This window comes from Pteropus medius, unplaced genomic scaffold (genome assembly GCF_902729225.1).
Source record: "Pteropus medius unplaced genomic scaffold, Ma_sr-lr_union100, whole genome shotgun sequence".
In the NCBI taxonomy this organism is placed as follows: Eukaryota; Metazoa; Chordata; class Mammalia; order Chiroptera; family Pteropodidae; genus Pteropus; species Pteropus medius.
Genome location: NW_024340696.1, coordinates 5,098,114 through 5,117,999, shown reverse-complemented (window position 1 = coordinate 5,117,999; position 19,886 = coordinate 5,098,114). Strand labels below are relative to the sequence as shown.

Below are 19,886 nucleotides of genomic sequence, written 5' to 3'. Positions count from 1 at the left end.
ATCTGAAAGAGTAATACCCCCTGGCCCTATCATAACATAAGGCAGAATCTGATCTGTGATCTGGCTCTAAAGAAAACAAATAAGTCACTGGTTAATGAGAAAATGCTATGGGTAGAATTGTGCAGAATCTTGTGTACCCTGGCCAATCCTCTCCTCTGAGCTTTAGTTTCTCTATATGTAATGCATGGGGCTATAATTGATGGTTAAAATGATTTTTAATTTTTATGTACTTGGTTCTGTTATTTGAGTGTGCTGCTTTTTGGAGTTTTGTCTGTTTTTAAAATCAAGATCAATGGTGAGAGGGAGAAAAAGCCAAAAGCAAGAAAAACATTAGCAATAGCTTTAGAGACGTACCTTAGTATCAAGTCTTGCATTCTTATTTTTAAAAATACTATTTCTGATAGAGCTGTAACATGACAAAAAATATTTCTTAAAATACTTTTGAATAGAATAGGGGAGATGAAAAACAATTTCTTTTTAAATATGAGGGGTGTGTGTGTGTGTGTGTGTGTGACATCTATTCCATGCTTATACCTGGACCGTTAAACCACACTAGAGGTAAAAACATGCCAGAATGAGGGTTGATCTTCAAATTCATAACAATAACCTCAACTGGGTACTTACTGCTGCCTAAGAGTCAAAATACATTTATCTGGTTGTCTTATTTTCCTACTCTCCTACAAGACGATTTCGTATCTTATTCCCTCACTTCAAACTGTCTTTCAACACCTCCTCTCCAGTTCTCACTCTCAGCTGATGATTTTGCTTCCTATTCCACTATGAAGATTAAAGCAATCTGAAGAAAATGTCCACAGCCCACACCCACTTACCGACATCTGTACTCATATATTCTGACTTCCTGCCTGATAAACTGACTGCACTGCCAACTAAGGCCAATATTTTTTTTTATGCAGTTTTCATATCTCTCAGCTACCTCAGTACATCAGCCCAATAAATAATTCCCCCCATGTTCTCTCTTTACAGAATCAAATACAGTTTCTGCTCCTCTCTCTAGCTGATAACTCCCATCAACATACAATCATGCTGTTTTAATTTCTAAAAACGCAGAATGGGGGCGGAGGAGGGCGAAGCAACCTCTCTTGATTCTAGTTCTCCTGGTGGATTCTTCTCAATTTATGTGTTCTCTGTTGATTGAAAATTCCAAAAAAGTAGAATCAATAGTCACTGTTTTTAATTCCTCTTATTAAATTTTCTACAATTTTTTTTTTGAGATCCCTATAAGTCCACTAAGACCATCAAAGTCACCAATGATCTCTTTATTGTCAAAGTTAATATTCAGTTCTTAGCTCGCAGCTGATCTATCAGGGGTCTTTGACATAATTGCTTGTGCCTTCCTCCTTGATATACTTTTCTCACTTGACTTCCTGGGTGCCACACTTGATGGCTTTTCCTAACTCCATTAGATGCCCCTTTTCAATCTCATCTCTTGACATGTTAACTCTGGAAATGCCCATGGCTCAATTGTTGGACACTTCTCTTCTTAATTTTTATTCCCTACCATTGGCGATCTCATCCTGTCTCATGGTTTTAATTATCTATAAACTTATACCTCCTAAATGCACATCTCTAGTACTGATATCTCTAAGTCCAAGCATTTATATTACATATCTGTCATCTTCATATCCCACTTGATCTGAAAGAATCATGTTCAAACCCAACATTGCCAAATGAACTTCTTGATGTTTGCTCCCAGATCAAATTCACCCAACATTTTCCCATCTCAATAGATAGGGAAAACCATGAAGCTGAAAATCTCTCTCTCATAACACAATCAACCTACTTTCAAAATATGCCCAGAATCTAACTTGACTTGCCACCATCTCCACTGCTGCAAGTCTCCTAACTGGTCTCTCTATTATTATTGCTCGGCATGAAGGTAGGTTTGGGTTGAGAGTAAATACATAAGAAACAGATGAATCTAAAATGAAATCCAGCCAATATGACTCCTTTGCTTAGAACTCTTCATTCGATGAACCCCCACTTCACTCAGAGTAAAAGCCCAAGTCCTTGAAATTATTATATGACAACAAGCCCTATAAAGTCTAAAATAATCTTCCTGGACATTACACATACAAAAACATATCTGTTTCAGGGAACCATTTTTTGACATGCCAACTATTTCTGTGTGGAAAGACTTCAATAGAGAACACTCTAGCCTCTCTTCCCTTTGGGGAAATTTTAATTTATCTGGATTATGTGATTTGCAAGTCCGGGGGGTAAAAAGGAGCTAGGAATGATTGTTTCAGCATTTTCTTCTTTCTTCTTCACTTTAGAGTGTTCCCATCTCTCCTGCCACATAATATGTTGTCTGACCCTTTGAGGGGTACCTGAGGTTTCCCAGCTATATTGGTTACTTGATGGGTTGGATTCAGAAGGAGAAGAAATTGTGCAAGCTCATTTGGCCGCACATCGAAGTTCCATTCTCCTAACTTTGATTATTTATACAGTTGACCTTTTGATGATATCCATCTGTCAGTCACTAGTGCTCTAATTCTCAATTGTTTCAGAATTCAGATAAGGAAGAGAGAGGTGATATCTATGGAGTCCATTGAAATCTCAACATGTTCAAGGACTGAGATACTAGTTTTGAAACTAGCTTTCCATTTTTGTATGTATAGTCTGTGGGCAGGAGGATTTATTGGAAAAAAAATGGGGGTCTGGTGTCAGACAGTCTTGCAATGTCAGATGGTCTGCTTACTGACTATGTCACCTTGAGTCAAGTTATTCATACCTCTCAGCCTCTCTTCGGTGATATACACAACGGCAAGTAAAAGGACTCCCTCACCGTATTGTTGTGGAGTTCAAAGAAGTAATAAACATGGAGTGACTAGCAGGTTACCTGGTACAAATGTATATTCAGCATTATTGTCTTCTATCAATAATCCATTGAATAAATGGTTGAAATAAAGTCAGAAATAACAAGATTTACCAGGAGTTATGAGAAAGTTGTTTATGACCACAAAAAACTGAGTGGTAGTAGCATTTTGAGGAAAATGGCTATCCTTTTATTTTGAAGAGAAAGCAAAATAAATCTTCTTGCAAAATTGATGTAGACTAGTGAGGAAAAAAAGCACCAGTAAATCTGTCCAAAATTTCTACATTAACTGATGTGGGTGGAATAAGAGGAATCTTGATTCATCCAGCCCACTGCCTGTGTTCTGCGTAATTACAAGTTTTTATGGCCTCTGCAAGAATGTTGATCATTATGTGACAACAAACCAATAAGTATCTGTCTGTGTTAGAACAGTGACACTCACTGGTTATGTCTGATATTGACGGAAATACTACTAAAAAATATCTCCTTATAAAACAAAACTTAAAATGTTCTTCATAGATGTCAGCAAGGTAAAAAAAATGAATATCTAAGGGTATTTTAAGTAACAGAACAAAATAGTTAAATACCAAGGGGTAAAAAGAAATTCACATGTGGAATATTTGAGGCACCAGGGGATATCTGGCCAGAAGAAAGAAAAAAAAGCAGCCAGTAATTGCTATCTGTGAATTATAGGAAGTAAACTCATAAATTAAGTCCTAAAGTATACCTTTTAAATATGTGGATAATTTTAAGAGTTATCTAATATAGAATGAGCTACCTTGGTTGTGGCTTCCTATCTCTAGAGACACCCAAATGTACTTTGAACGGTCTTCAATTGTAGTTGTCCTAGAGGATTCATGCATATCATTAGGAATTCTAGATAGTCTTTACAAGTGTTCCAGCTTCTAGTCCCTGACACTCAAGGGCTCAGAGCAAACCCACATTTATATGACTTGGAAGCCAATAATGTTTCTTATAGTAAAATCTGGTTCCTTTGTTTATATGTAAATTATGAAAACATTTTTTTAATTGTTAAGGTCCTATTTGTTTTGGGAATAGGAACGCTTGTCAAAACAGTGCCTTTGCTATCATTCATTAATAATTACTCACTGCAGTGAAGCATCTACAACTTTGTACCTTTGTGATAATTTTCTATCACCTAACACAAAAATAGCAAGAATGCTGATCCTTTCTCTCCTCTTAAACTTTAACTCAGTAAAACCTTCAGTCTCCTGGTAAAACTAATCACAGACTCAAGAAGGAATTCAATCTGTGTGAGTAACTGGAAGGACTCTACTGTGAGAGCATATTAACGTTTTCTCTTCCATTTAGAGTGATAAAAGAGAAACATGACTTAAATTTAAATGACTTTAATATGTTGCTTAATATTATTCACCCCTCAAAGCATTAAAGTGAAGGTCAATTAATCTAGGGCCAGGACCAGCATTGATATCTCAAGTAGACATTTTCTCATATCTTATTTTATAGATGTTTACATTCAGTGACTCATAAAGAAACTGTTAAATTATGCAAGGCAGTAGGGTTTTAATAAACTCATTCATGTAATGAGCACTTGTTTTCCTTAGATACCAAGAACATTTTTATATATAAATAAGTGCACATAAGATCAGTTACCAACACAAGAGAAAAAGAATAATCTTGTGACTCACCAGCACCTTATTACAGAGAATATTAAACTAATTCATTTTCTTTCTTTTAAAAAAAAAAAAAACACATATTCAGGCAGTGAACCGAAGTGGGAGCACTGTGTTTAAGTAGCTTTTTCTACTTTTCCAGTTAGCACTGGAGTGTGCTTATCACAAAAGAATTTCCGGGCTCATAAAGAAAAACAGAATCAGAGGGAGTCAGCTCTGTAGTTTGAGAGCAGGAGGAGAAACAATCTCATGAAGAACATAGAAGGTAGAAGCATGGATGAGAGTGGAGGAAGGGAGACATTTGGCTCAAAGTCTCCGTTGGGCTCTGTTTTCTCGGACTTATTTCCAAACAATAACATTTGCAAGAATAAAATCTGGAAATATGTTAAAAGACATCTTTGAAAATTTCAGTCTGACCTGATATCTGATCAAAATATGAGTTAATCTATTTCACATCTTGACTTTTTATAGAAATACATAACTTTTAAATGATGTTTTTAAAGAAACATCAATAACTATTTTTTTTTTTTGCTATATGATACCTTTAAGTGTTATAAAATACATTTAAAGCCTTTTATTAGCCATACTACTCTCTACCACTCTCTTCACTCAAATAACTGTGATTGCTGCTAAGGTTAAAACAAAGGCTTTATCACAAGGGGGTTATTAAAAAATGTGTTAGAGAAATGACAGAAGTGGAAGGCTGTCAATTGGTGACATCTATACCCATCTCCTCCAATCTATTTCTGTCTTTTAAAGACGTGGAAAGGAAGGAAGGAAGAAGGAAGGAAGGAAGGAAGGAAGGAAGTGAAGGAAGGAAGAAGGAAGGAAGGAAGGAAGGAAGGAAGGAAGAGAGAAAAGAGAAAAAGAAAGAAAAAAGTTCTTTTTTATTTTTTTAAAATTTCAGAGGAGAATGATAAACTGTGGAAAATCACAGGCATTTTTTGTCAGTGAGGGGCAAAGGCATTGTGGGGAGGTGATGAAATCAGAACATGGTCTACATCTCAGTTCTGTCAGATTTGCTGTGTGACCCTGTGAAAGTGGCTTAATCTACTGAGATTTTTGAGAGTGGTTATGATAATTACAATAACAATAATAATAACTAACATGGTGCCATCGTAAGGGCACTATGTAAGTAAGATCATGCTATACAAAGCACCAGCGCAGTGACTATTGAAGATCAACTCTGAAGACACAGGGGTTCGAGAATAGCTCAATAGCTCTCCATCAGTTTTATATATCCATGTTGAAAATATAATCAGAGAACTGAAGCAATCATCATATATTCAGAATAGGTCAGCTTCTGAACCCTAAGAAAAGATTATAAACCATAATTTCCCAAACCATGGATAACAGTCCTTCAAAAACATTTTATTTCCAACAGCCTGCTTCCACTACCTACCTCTCTGCATTTCTCCAAAATATGCCTTCCTGTGGCCTCTCCAACCAAATACACAGACTCTCACACTGGGGTGTAATCAGACATGTTGGCAACATGAGATAACAAGAACGTTTAGGTAAATAACATGAAAATCCCAGCTGCGTCACTTGAGTGAGTTATCATTTTTAGGACTAGTGTCCGTATCTATATATTGGTATTAGTAAAACATTTCACAAAGTTGTCACAGAGATTACATTTAATAATAACGATAACATATTCAGAGCATGTGTATATATAATAGATACTCAAGAAAGGTTAATTACATTATCTGTCCTCTGGCTCAGTTTCTCCATCTATAAAATGATAGGTTTGTTCTTTAAGGTCTCTCTTAGTGTGCTATATTCTGCCTGCATATATTGCCATAAAACGACCCCCCGCCACCACCAGGTTTCTTATATTACAAAGCAAAACACTGAAAAACAACATGAACAACAATGACAAGAAAAAAAATGGAATCCTTGGACCTGCTCTAGACTGAAGATTTTCTACAAACAAAAACAAAAAATCTACAGAAGTATAGATGTCATATTTTCCTAGCAATGTAAAATCTGGATGCGGTTACTGGGAACAACAGTAAAGCCAAGTTGTGAAAAATCACGCAGGATTAAAAAAAAGAGAGGAGGTAAAATTATAGGATGACAGAATGAGTTTCAGAGCAACATCATCAACTACTCTTCTTGTTTTCCTATTTAAAGGGTAGGGGGTTATTGTGAATTGCTACAACTGATCTTGCTTCATAATCAGGGTTCTGGGAGAGAGCCCCACTTTACCTGAGCACTTTGCCTCCTCACAGCTGAAGAAAAGAGTCTTATGAGCAAGTACGAAATAGAGAATGCTCTTAAGTAGGCAACTAACAGTTTCTGCCCTTACCTACTAGTAGTTTCTGTCCTAACTAATGAATTTGAACCACGGAAGGCATTGTGTAAAAACTGCTTGTAAATCATTTTTTAAAATAGGAATACAGTCTACTATGTAACATTTTAAGTAAGAAATTCCTCTCTGGTGAGGCCCATTTTGATAAAATATGGAACAAGCTTTCACCTGGTTTGTCATGCTTACATAAAGGAAGATATGTGCTACTAAATTTATAGTCATTATAACATTTTAAAAATATTTTGAACTGAATATCTAGTGAAAAGTCATGTAAGAATTAGAAAGCAATTCATTCTTGGAACGCACAGCCTCACTTCATAATATGGGTTAATAGTGATATATTTGCTCTTCTTGACATGAATCAAGTAGAGATGTATGATGATGTAAAATAAGGCTATAAAGATGATTGACTTCATTCTCTCTGCATAAGATAATTATTTTTCTTCCTTTCTTACAAATGTTGGTGTCAAGATTTTAGAATTTAATGAATATAAAATAGCTCACACTTCCAAGGCAAACTGTGTTAAGTCCCACAATAGCAGGATTTGTTTTAACTTAAGGTACACAATGAGCTTTGTGGATTCTCTTAATCTCCTAAAATGATATTCTGGACTTTTGTGTATAAATATATATGTTTGTTTCTGGGGAGTTGATCGATAATTTTCATCAGGTTTTCATAATGCTGGGGACTCCTGATGGTTTCAAGCTACTGCTTTAAATTATTTATCAGCAGAATGCTAGATGGATCCATTTCTTCTAATCACTATAAAATAAATGATGGTGTGGGGGGGACAAACTGACCTTGAAAACATCTTTATGTATTCATATATAGTTTTGATTCTATAAGACTATACAATAATTCTTCAACTCATCTAGGTTTGAGAAACACTGAGTAGAACTAAAGCAAGAATAATATATACAAATGCTTTGGCTTCCAAACTCTTTTGCCATTAAGATTAAGTATTATTTTCCTAGTAGTTAATGAATAGAAGAGAGCAGATTTATACTTTTGAGTTTTAAACTTAGGAATACCATGACCTCTTAGATATTTGTGATTTTAATTTTGAAACAAGAAATAAGTATTTAAATAACTTGAAATCTTTATAGAAACAAATAGTTTTGCTATAGCAAGATATATAAATATCTAAAAATTACCATATTATGCAAAATACATAATTAAAACCATAGGGCTTATGGGAGAATGGGATTAGGTATACGGCACTCAAAAACTTCTTTGGTAACAAAAAAACTGAAACTTAAAAAGGAAAAAAATATATATGCTGGCTAAGATATATATAAATACTACAATAAAGTGGCATTTTACTTGACAGAGACCTGAAGTTTGCTTGTAGAAGTGGTCATTGGAAGAGCTATAGATTTTGAAGTGGCGAAAGAAGGTTATATGAAATCTAATGGAAATTTGTAATGAAAATGTGAGTGGGTGTGGCTCATACTGCTAACAGTGACTGAGGTAGCTGGTAAATGTTTCGGGTGTAGGGGTAGGGGGTTGTATTTCCTGTATCCACATGTGGCTGGGTTCAGTTGGGTATAGTTTTCTATGTTCATTTAGTGTTTCCTATAGATAAACTCATATACAAGCAGATGCAAAATTTATATAAAAAAGAATTAATAATAATATGTCAGAACATCTTATAAAAAAAGAAGAATATAGATGACTTTCTAACTAATTCTATGAGGCCAGTGTCACCCTGATACTAAAAGCAAAGACAATACAAGAAAATAAAGCTAAAGACAGGACTCTATTATAAATATAGATACAAAATCCTCAATAAAGTCTCCAAATAACAGCAAAGCAAATAAGGCAACACATAAAAAATGATTAAACCACATGACCAAGTGGGATTTCTTCGCAAAAAAAGAGACTGCTATAACTTATAAACATTAACCAATATAACACACAATATTAACAGAATAAAGGACAAAAATCATATGAACATGTCAATAGACACACATACACACAAATCACTTGACAAAATCCACAAGCTTTTCACAATAATAAAAAAAAAACACTCAACAAACTAGGAATAGAAGACAAATTATCTAACCTTAGAAAAGTCTATGAAAAAGTTAGCAGCTAACATACTTAATGGTGAAAGACTGAAGCTTTTGCCCTAAATTCAAAAAGAAGAGATATCCACTATTGTTTCAATTTATCATTTTACTGGAAGTTCTAGCAAGAAAAATTAGTCAAGAACAAAAAAAGATGTATTCAGATTGGAAAGTAAAACTCTTTAATTGTAGATAATTTAATCATACATGCACACACACACACACACACACACACACACACACATATATATATATATGATTTCATATATATGTGTGTGTGTATATACATATTCCTAAGGAATATACTAAGATGAGTTAGGCAAGTTTGGCAAGTTTGCAGAATATGATATAGAAAAATGTCATATTTTTATTCACTAGCAATAAATGACTGGAAATGAAATTAAGAAAACAATTCCATTAATAATGGCATCAGCAATTATATGATATTTAGGCAAAAACTGAACAAAAGAATTATTTTCCTATATCTCCAAATTTGTACTATGAAAAGGAAAAACATTGTCGAAAGAAATTAAAGATCACCTAAGTAAATGGAAATAAATCTTGTGTACCTGGATCAAAAGACTTAACATCATTAAGACGGCAATAGTCTCCATATTGATCTATAGTTTCAAAGCAATCCTTATCAACATTCCAGCTAGTGTGTGTGTATGAGGAATTGACAAGTCAATTCAAAATTCATATGGAAATGCAAGAGACCCAGTGTAGTCAAAACAATATTGAAAAAGAACAAACTGAAGGTCTCAAACTTCCTAGTGTCAAAACTTCCTACAAAGCTATAGTAACAAAGATACTGTAGAACTGGCATAGACATAGAGATCAATGGAATAGAATTAAGAGTCTAGAAATCAACCTTTATTTTAATGGTCAATTGATTTTCAACAAAGGTGTCAAGGCAATTCAATGGGGAGAGAATATTCAGAAAATTGTGCTTGAATAACTGGATATACACACGCAAAAAATATAAAGGTGGAGTCCTCCTTTATTTCACAGACAAAATAAACTGGACCACAGAACTAAATATAACAACTAAAACTATAAAACTTTTAGAAGAAACATTGGAGTAAATCATTGTGACTTTAGATTAGACAATGATTTCTCAGGTATGATATCAAAAGCGTAAATGCCAAAAGAAAATTAGATAACGTTGTCTTCATCGAGATTCAAAACTTTTTAATTTCCAAGTACATTATTAAGAAAGTGGAAAGATAACCCCAGAGAAAGGAGAAAATATTGGCAAACTATATATCTATTGAGAGACTTGTCTTCAGAATATATAAAGAATACTTAAAATTCAATGTTCCAGAAACACTGTATCTATCACGGAGAAGAAAGCCCATCTGCATTGCCTGGTATTCTTGCTATAGAGAGAGGTGTGTTAATGGCAATATTACCATCTTCTGAGCATTTCAGGCTACACCCAACACCTACTGAATCATGATTTGTATTTTAATAAGATCCCAGGATGATTCCTATACATAAATGTTTGGGAAACACTACACTACATTGGTGATTTTCAGAACTGGCTGCACATTGAAATTGCTTGGAAAACAAATAAACAAAACAAACAAAAAAGGAAAATGATTAAAGCTTGGGTTTCAATCTCAACAATTTTGCTTTAATTACTATGAAGTGTGGCCTGAACATCTGAGATTTAACACTTTCCCATATTATTTCAGTGTGTACTGAGCTAAATTCTGACATGTCCCAAAATATAATGATTTCTTTCATGTGCTCTGAATACAAAAAAGTTAAGATCTATCAAATATATATCTTTTGTGGTTAAGAAAGTTTTCTTCCCCAGACTGTATTGTCACATTCTGTTTTCAGAGCCCCGTGGGGGTTTTCTCCCACTATAATTTCAGGATGTGGAGAACTGACTTGCTTATTTTTAGATGGGCAATAAAAGGTCGACTTCAAGAAGGCTGAGCTAAGGTGGTCTTTGCCACTTTATCTGCTATCGAGAGGCAACGGATGAAATCCAAGGGCCTTTTAAAACTCACCACATCTTATGTGTCAGATCCCAAGGAGGAAAACAATCCCAGATTAGAAACACATGCTTCTAATGAGTAGCAGGACACTCATCCTCTGGCGTCCTGGAGACTCCACTCTGGGTGATGCCTTTATCACTCATTCCTTTCCATGGACTGCTGCTATGCTGCTGCCTGCTGCTACTGTCCTCATGCAGCATTTCATAGATCAGCACATGACAAAGGGTTGGAACACGCCAGCGTTGCCCTGTCTGGCATGCATCTGAAGCCGACAGTTCAGATCTAATAGAATGATTAAATAAGATTCTCTATACAAAGTGATTAGCAGATCAACTGGCACCCAAGTGGTTGTTATAATTATTGTTGTCATGTTTATGCTTATTTTGTTTATTAAATCCCTATATCACTCAAGTGCTCTTAAAACTCCTTATGGTAGAAAAATTTTATATTCAGTAATAGAGGCCCTTACTAAAATACTTTCAGATTCTTCCTCTACCACAGTTAAAATTGAATACTTTGTTGCCAATTATGTAAATATGAGTTTCTTTTTTTCTTTTCATTTCCTACATTTTCCTTCATTTCCTACATTTCTCCTTGATCAAGACTCTAGACTCTTATGCAAAATGTGCATACAATTTTCTAAAAAATAAGGTGAACTTTATTAAGCCCGTGGGTGACTTTACCATAGTTATGAAAAACTGAACAGTGAAGAGAAAATAAAACGCATTGTGGAAGCTCCCTCTAGTGGAAATGCTGAAGGAGAGTCAGCTTGACTAGCTCGACATTTCATAGGCTTTAATACCATTCTTTGAGACCAACTAACTAGTCTGAACATCCAGAAAAGTGAGAGGAAGGAAGATCAGTATGCAAATGTTTATTTCTTAAGGAAATAAATAAGAAAGAAATTGATTTATATTCTTCCACTTCTGAATTGAAGGATAGAAGGAAAGTTAAAGCTCACTCATTTATTCACTTTCATATACATACAATGAGTATAAAAACACCTTATAAGGTTGCTTTAAGGATTAAACAGAATCTGTTTTTCCCCCAAACTTTCTCCACATCAGAAAAAGTGTGCAGCACCAGGGAATCAAAATTCAGATCCTCTTTCTCCTGTACTTTGCCTCATATTCTACTCATCGGCAATTATCCTTTATCTTGTGCCATTCCACTCCATCTGCAATCTATTTAATCTAGTGCAAGCCACCATCATCTCTCACATGTACTGCTGAATCAACCTCCCGACTGCCTTCTTCACTTCCCTCTATTATGTTTATACGTTCCATGCCGCACACAGCAGACTAGAATAGAAAGTAATGCCAGCCTCAGATACAACCCTGAAGTTGCTTCTGACTGCAGTTAGAATGCTCCTTGCCCTGGTCTCCAAGACTGCAGTGATCTGGGAGCTGCCTATGCCACCCATGTGACATCACAGCACTCACCTATCCACTCAATTCGGCCCATTGCTTTTCTCTAAATGACCCCAAATAGATCATTGTATCTTAAGTCTCAAGGTCTTTGCACAAACTGGTCCCACCCCGTGACTATACTTTTCTCATTTTTCTTGTGTTTGGTTTTCTCTCATCTTGCAGGTCTCAGCTTAAATAATGATTTAGAGATTTCTATATATAGACTTGGTCTCCAACTTCTCAAATTTCTTTCCTATAGCACCCTATTTGTTTCCTTCAAGGCAGTTATTACAAATTTGCAGTTGTTAATTTAGCTGTGTATTATCTGTTTATCATTTATTCATAATTAATTATGTCTATTTAATTGTTTATTATCCCTCATTAGAATTTAAGGTTTCAGGTCTATTTTTTTGATAATTAAGTTGTCTAGTATCCTGGAGATTAGGTGTTTTTAAGTATTTATTTAATAGATATAAAGATGGATTCAGTTTTATAAAACTACTCAGCACAAGTTGGCCTGAGTAGTCCCTCAGTAAATGTCAATCCTTTTCCAGGAAAATATGGGCTCTTACTTCTCATTTCTAGTAGCAATTATGAGCTACTCTTTATGTTGAACTAATTGTTGAGTGCTTTAAGTAACTAAAGACATGGTGCTTCTGCCTTTGTTTGCAGAACAAATTTATAGTGAAGATAATAAACTTTAAGCACCAGGATCCTTCGTTTTTCCTGGAATTTCCAAGAACAAAAAAGGGATCTTAGAAATACACACACACACACCACACACACACACACACACACACACACACACACACAAGCATATATATATATTTAGATTTCAAAGATATAGTTATGCTAATAGATTGGTACATGACTGACATAAAAATTCTAAAAATTCACATGGCAATATTAATAGCAAGTTGTGACACAAATTTTTAAAAACAATAATGAGTGAAAATATTTGATTAAGCATTTTAGAGAAAGCAATAATATTTCAATTTTTTTCTATAGAAAATGCTATAAAATGCAAAAATATTCAAAGAGTATCTCGTCAAAATGTAAGACACAGAATCATGAGAGGTAGTTACTTAGGATCTATGTTATTTTTCTGGATTTTGTGATTTTTTGTGACCTTTTAAAAATTTATAATTTGAATTGTATTTATTTTCTCACATCTTAATTCCACATTTATAATTATATACATATATATAATTTTTCAAAAGCCCTCTCGCCTCCAAATTAAAGGCTATTTATTGGTGCTTCACGAAACCTGAATTTTCCCGAAACTTGGTTAAAGTGATACAAAACAAGTATTGTTTTCAACTGGATAGCTGGGAGATATATTCTTGTGTTTTCGATTTTATTTAGTTATCTCATCTTCTTTTCTTAATGCCACAAAGTGACCTACATAATGCCAGGAATAATAAACTTCTTAATTAAAAATAAAATATTATCTTGTCTTTTTCAGGAAAGAATAAATACATGTGAGAAGATTTTAAAAGTTGAGAAGAAATAGAAGGAAAGGAAATATTTTTGGGAAAAGATGAATCCAAAGTGAATATGTATAATGCAGTCTCTAATTTTGTTAGAAGTTGGCAACAAATTTCTATTTCCCCTTGCATTTTCTACCAGCTAACAAAAAGAGGTAAACACAGGAATCAGTTAAATCTATTGAAGAACAAAAAAAATGACCCTGTTTGCTTAGGAAAAGCACAGTTCAGATTGATTCCAGGGCCTCAGCTGTATGTTTTTCTTTAGTATATTTTGAGAGCCCTCAATGATGATACAAATAGCATTTTCAACTATATTTTCAATTGAAAACAAGGAATTTCAGAAATTTTTGTTTAATACCTTACAATTCAGACTGATGGTATAATACAAAAGTGAAGTTCAGGAAACAAACAAAAAAAAGAGTTCTTTCGATGGCCAAAATAGTGTAGCCCAAGCTTTGCTTCACAGTTCCCCATTGTTAATATTAATTCTAAAATAGATTAAACAATGTGTGGATTGTAGAGTAACGGTTTTCATATTTTTTCCTTGGCACAGTAGGATATGAATTGTGGTCCTACCATGGCTGAGCTCTGTGTTTAAGATGCATGTGAGCTGGGCTGGGGCAGACATCTTCCAAAAGAGATGAAGATCTTAAGAAAGACGCTCATTTGCCTGACTATACAGCTTGCCCAGCTCTCACTATAGCAGGGGCCATAGAAGGACGAAGGGCAAAACTGTCTCTTCAAGCAATATCTTCAGGAACCTATCAGCACATTAACCTAGTTCATGGGCTTTATAATCCTATGAACTCTTTAGATAAACAGAAATATTTCATGCTTTCTTGCCAAATCACTGTGATGAAATCTGCTATAAACGTTTGGGCTGACCTTTACTTCTCTAAGTGAAAATACTGTAGTAGAATAAAAAACTTATTGTATATAATTACTCCTGATTAGAATATCTTTGCCAAATTTTAGTTCCTAAACTTAAAGTTTTCCATAATGTTTTAAAGCAAGTGTGAAAAGGAATCTCAGGTCATCTGAGGTAGAGTTTGGACAGAGACTAAGCTAATAATTATTTGGGAGTAGGGTCCCTTTAGGCCCACCTTAATTATTTTAGTCTCTTGATTTTTCTCTTCTCACCAGGAGTTCAGATTGGATTAGAAATGCTGTTCCAAAGATGAGTATGAGGAGAAACTAATTATTTTCAGTTCATTCACTCATTCGTTTCTTTAACAGAGACTAATTGATTGCCTGTTACAGTATTATATGAATATGTAAATGTATATATGACATATACACACACACACACATATATATATATATAAAGATAAAACACCATGAAGATTCTGAAGCCAGTCTGTCTGCAATTTATAAGTTGTATGACCTTGGACAAATAACTTAGCTTTTTAGATCTTTATTTCTTCACCTGTCAAATAGAGATAATAATGTTAATTATTTCATAAGATTATAATAACAATTGAGTCACTACACAAAAAGTACTTTGACCACTGTTTGGAACTTAATAAAGTATTATCACTATTATGTGTCAAGTGCTGAGGATAAAAACAATACCAGAGACAGATGTTATACATGTTCTTACTGATTTTGGCAGTTTGTCAGATCTCTGACTCCAGGGAGCATGAATGGCAGGCTGCCCAGTTGCTGTGCTCTAAAATCTATTACAGTTTTGATGGAGAGGCTTGTCAGCTGCTCCCTGTCAATAACTGAGTGTAGCAGGGATATTATAGAAGCACCATTCCTGGGAAATGGAGACCTGTTTCTGACAGATGATGTTGATTTCAGGATAGATTAGTGGTTAACAGGGTCTAAGGATGGTGGAAAGTGGGGGTTGGTGGGGGGTGGATGTGACTGTAAAAAGATAGCACACGAGAAATCTTTGTGGTGATATAATAGTTCTGTATCTTGATTTCAAGAGTGATTACACAACTCTACACATGTGATAATATGACTTAGAATTATACACACATACTATACCAATGTAAGTTTCCTGATTTTGATGCTATACTATAATTATATAAGAGGAAACAAGTGGGAAAGGTTGTCATCAAAAATGATAAAGACCCCCAGAAAAAAAGCAATGAGAAAACTGGCAAATATTGCCAAAATTAACTTTTTCAAAACTTTGGAAATAAATTAAAGATTTACAGAAATCCAAGAAGAGGTTTAGTGTGTGTGTGTGTGTGTGTGTGTGTGTGTGTGTGCTTTGAAAGGTGAATCTCATTAAGAACAGTAATCTTTGGGGTATTTTGCCTTACTCTATTTCCACCCCATTCTCTAGCTCCAGAGGAACCTGAGAATACAACCGCCCACAATCACAGTGAAAGTCAGGCTAGCAGCTTTTGGAGGGAGGCAGAATGGGGTTGGAGCCCCTTCGAAGACTCATTCCCAGATAAATGTCATTATTTGACCTGTCTGGTGGTTTCCTGAAACACCCCACTTACAAGGTTGTCTTGATTTGACTTGCCTTAGAGCTCTCACATTGCAAAAAGACTAATGATATTGAATATCTTTTCACGTGCTTATGGAATCGAACATTTGTACATCTTCTTTGGAGAAATGTCTACCGAGGTCTTTCAACTATTTTTAAAAATTGGGTTGTTTGCCTTTCTGTTTTCACATTTTAGGAGAGTTCTTTGTTTATTCTGGATATGAAATCCTTTTCAGATATATGATTTTAAAAGTTCCTTACAGTTCTGGATCCATAGGACACTTTTTCATTCCAGGACTTAGAACAACAACAACAACAAACAATTAAGAGAGGCAACAGTCTGGTAAGATATCTATTTGAATGTATGATTTGTGCCACAACATTATTTTTAATGTTATAAAATAATAAATCTTAGGTAAAACCGTGAAGCACCTTTTTGTTTTCAGACCTGAAAACATCTCTTACTACTTGAAGGGAACTAGCTGAGATAGGGACTAATAAGAAAAAAATGCCTTAGAGACTCAAGGGATGGAGCATTTATTTTCTCTCTCCTGGATTATTACAATGGTCACTGGGCGTTCTTTCTTGCCTCCAGTTTCTCTTACCTTCGGTCCATCCCACACACACCGTCGCCTCTTTCCAGGATATTGGGATTTCCCTAAACTAGCTGTTTGGACAACATGTGATCATCATAAAGGTGGGAAAGATGTCCATATAGTAACTTGTATTATAAAAGAGCCCTAAGTACACACATCACTTGTCACTCACACACAAACACACAGAGTCTTGGTATTAGTCTTGGGTTCCCTCAGAAGAAGACTCAGACAAAATTTCAAATGCAAATAGTTTGCTTGAAAGGTATAGAGAACACTAAAAATAAATGAGGAAGTGCTATGGGGAAGACAAATAATAAAAGATGTATTATCTAGAAAGTTACTGCCATGGGTAATAGGAGTTTAATCCACTGGGGAACTCTGAGACACCAGTGAAAAACTCAGTTATCTCAGAATTAGGATACCTAATGTCCAAACCAACCATGGTATTTTTATGACAACTACTGAAGACTATCTATTGATGGATGCTTACTTTCTTGCAGCTTGAGCCCAATTAAATAAAAATAAATAGTAAGGTCTGAGTAAGGATAAATAATAGAATATTTATAATCAATTATGACTTTTGGGACTTCATAAAGATAGAAAACCCAATCTTAACTGGATCACATTCCAAAATACGTTCCATTGAGTCATAATTTAATTTATATTCTCAACAACTTCACCAACACTCCAATTCCTCTGCATTTCTGCAATGTTATCATAATATTGGTTGCACGTGGTAGCAAGATGATGGTAGAAATTCTGTTACTCATATCTTTCAAGGTTCATAGCTAGTGGAAAAGTACAAGCCTCTTTTCCAGGAGAATTAGCAAAGATCTCAACATTGTCCATTCTTGAGTTTGTCACCAAGGCCAGAAGAACGTGATGTTCTCAACAGTAAGATCGAAATCACATCACTGGAAGCACGTGGGAGTACATAAAAGCCCTGAAAGGGAATCTGGGAGCTGTTACTACAATAATGAGGCTGGGAGTCATTACTCAGAGAGTGGGAATGGGTGCTGGGCAGTAATAATGACAGATCTCACTGACGTTATCTTAGAAGGAAAACCATAGGTAGAATTAAGTTCAGAATTAAGTTCCAGTTTATACTTGGAAACACAATGGAGCAAATTTCCATATTAAATCAATCTTTTGTTCATAGAAATGTCTTACTGGAGTATGTTTTAGATCACATGTACACTATCAGGCTTTAAAAAAATCCTCACAAACTCAGTTTACTATAGTAAGTAGATTATTCAAAGCATAATTGAGAAAAAGAAGGATTAGGAAAGTTTTACAGAGAAGATAATATTTAAGTCAAGAAGAAGGAATTCTGTGGACAAATCTCTGAAGGAAGGAAGGAAGGAAGAAGGGAAGAAAGGCATTTGAAGTAGAAAGAACAGAACATGGAAAAGCATAGAAACATGAATGAATTTTATTTTTAATTTTAAAGATTGATTTGTGCATCTTGGTCTTTGAAAGTTATAACAGTCTATGGTCATGCCACCCTGAATGTGCTCGGTCCTGTCTGATCTCAGAAGCTAAGCAAGATCAGGCCTGGTTAGTACTTGGATGGGAGACCACCTAGGAAGACCAGGTGCTGCAGGAGTAAAAACATAAAAAAATAAGAGATTGTAAGCTGACAAGGTCCTTGCAATCTATGAGGTCAACCAAGGGTTGCCTCGCCTAAAAAAAAAAAGTTATAACTGTTCCTATATAATGGTCAAGTAGTAAGGGCTACTTATGTGCATATTTGCTTAGTACACAGGTGCTACTTATGTGCATATTTGCTTAGTACACAGGTGCCCAGCCGGGTAAGACATAGCCCACCTTCTCTGTGGGCCCTGTCCCCGGCTGCCTCTAGGAGGGGGACAGTGCCTTTCTCTAATCTGCACGCAGGCACAAACCAATCTGATACTTATCTAGATACATGTAGTTTGATTTGGCTAACATCTCAGAATTCACGATGAAGAGTAGCAAAAGATTAAAAAGATTGTTTGACTTTAACTGTGAAAGCCTTACTTATGTTGTTCTAAGAAGTTTATATTTAATTTACTGGCTAGTAGGATCCAATAAGGGATTTTAAACAGAGGGGTTAGGTGACAAGATAAAAATTCAGACATCCTGGGAGTCAAAATCAATTCTTTAATGTCAACCATAAGGAGGTATCTTATAATCTATCTATTCTAAAGTCTAGATACAGCATGAGCAATTCTATCTCCTCCTTGAGAGATGCTCCCTCCTCCATTCATATGATGGAAATAGCCATTTTCCTAAACACTCATACACACTCTTACGGCATTCGTTAGTAACTGCTTATTTTTATTGAAATGCTGTGTCAGCTCATTCAAAATAATATGATGAGAAAAATCCTCACACCAAGAACATAAATATTTGGTGAAACTGAAAGATATCTATTTTTCGCGTGGATGAATTTATTTCTGATTTAAATTGTCCCTCATCCCATGAGTGAAGGCAGAAATCAGAACACCTGCAGCGCATTTTGAACAGCGTCCACTAGAGGGCACGCTTACCTCATATCGCGACCAGCTATCAAATTGCTGCTTTAATTCAGGGCCTGAGGTAATTCAGAGCATGATTGAGCAACTTAAGTGACCTCGATCTCATCAGAGGTTAGTGAGAGCCCATTACTGTAAAAGAAAAGGTCAGTCTATCAAGTGATAGAGATGAAATATCATTTGAGTGACGTCGACGCCAAGCTGACGGATTATACATATCAAACCCAAATATAATGAAAACCCCAGAGAGGCAAACAGTGTCACTTTGAGGGAGATGACCTCTAGAGGGAGTCAGGTTAATTGATTTTACCTCAGCATGAGAGAGGTGGGGATATTTTTCAAACACATTAAATTGGCTACTAAAAATGTGTTCTAACCTGGTGTAATCCTAACAGAAATAGAACAGACTGGGAAGTGCTGTTTTAACCGAAAGTAATGGCTAAAATTTGACCGCTGAGGAGTACCTGTCTATGAGAATGTATTTGTTGGGAAACTGATCCCTATTTGAACATAAGTATGGCCCTACTAAGATAGTCTGTGTG

At 35.2% G+C, this 19,886-nt stretch overlaps 1 protein-coding gene and 1 pseudogene across 1 annotated transcript in view; one reads left to right on the top strand and one right to left on the bottom strand.

Annotated features, from left to right (window-relative positions):
- The window catches only part of ANO3 (anoctamin 3), a 331,395-nt gene that overhangs the window by 234,694 nt on the left and 76,815 nt on the right, over nt 1-19,886 (bottom strand). The window lies entirely within an intron of this gene.
- On the top strand, nt 18,316-18,434 carry LOC120610605 (uncharacterized; annotated as a pseudogene).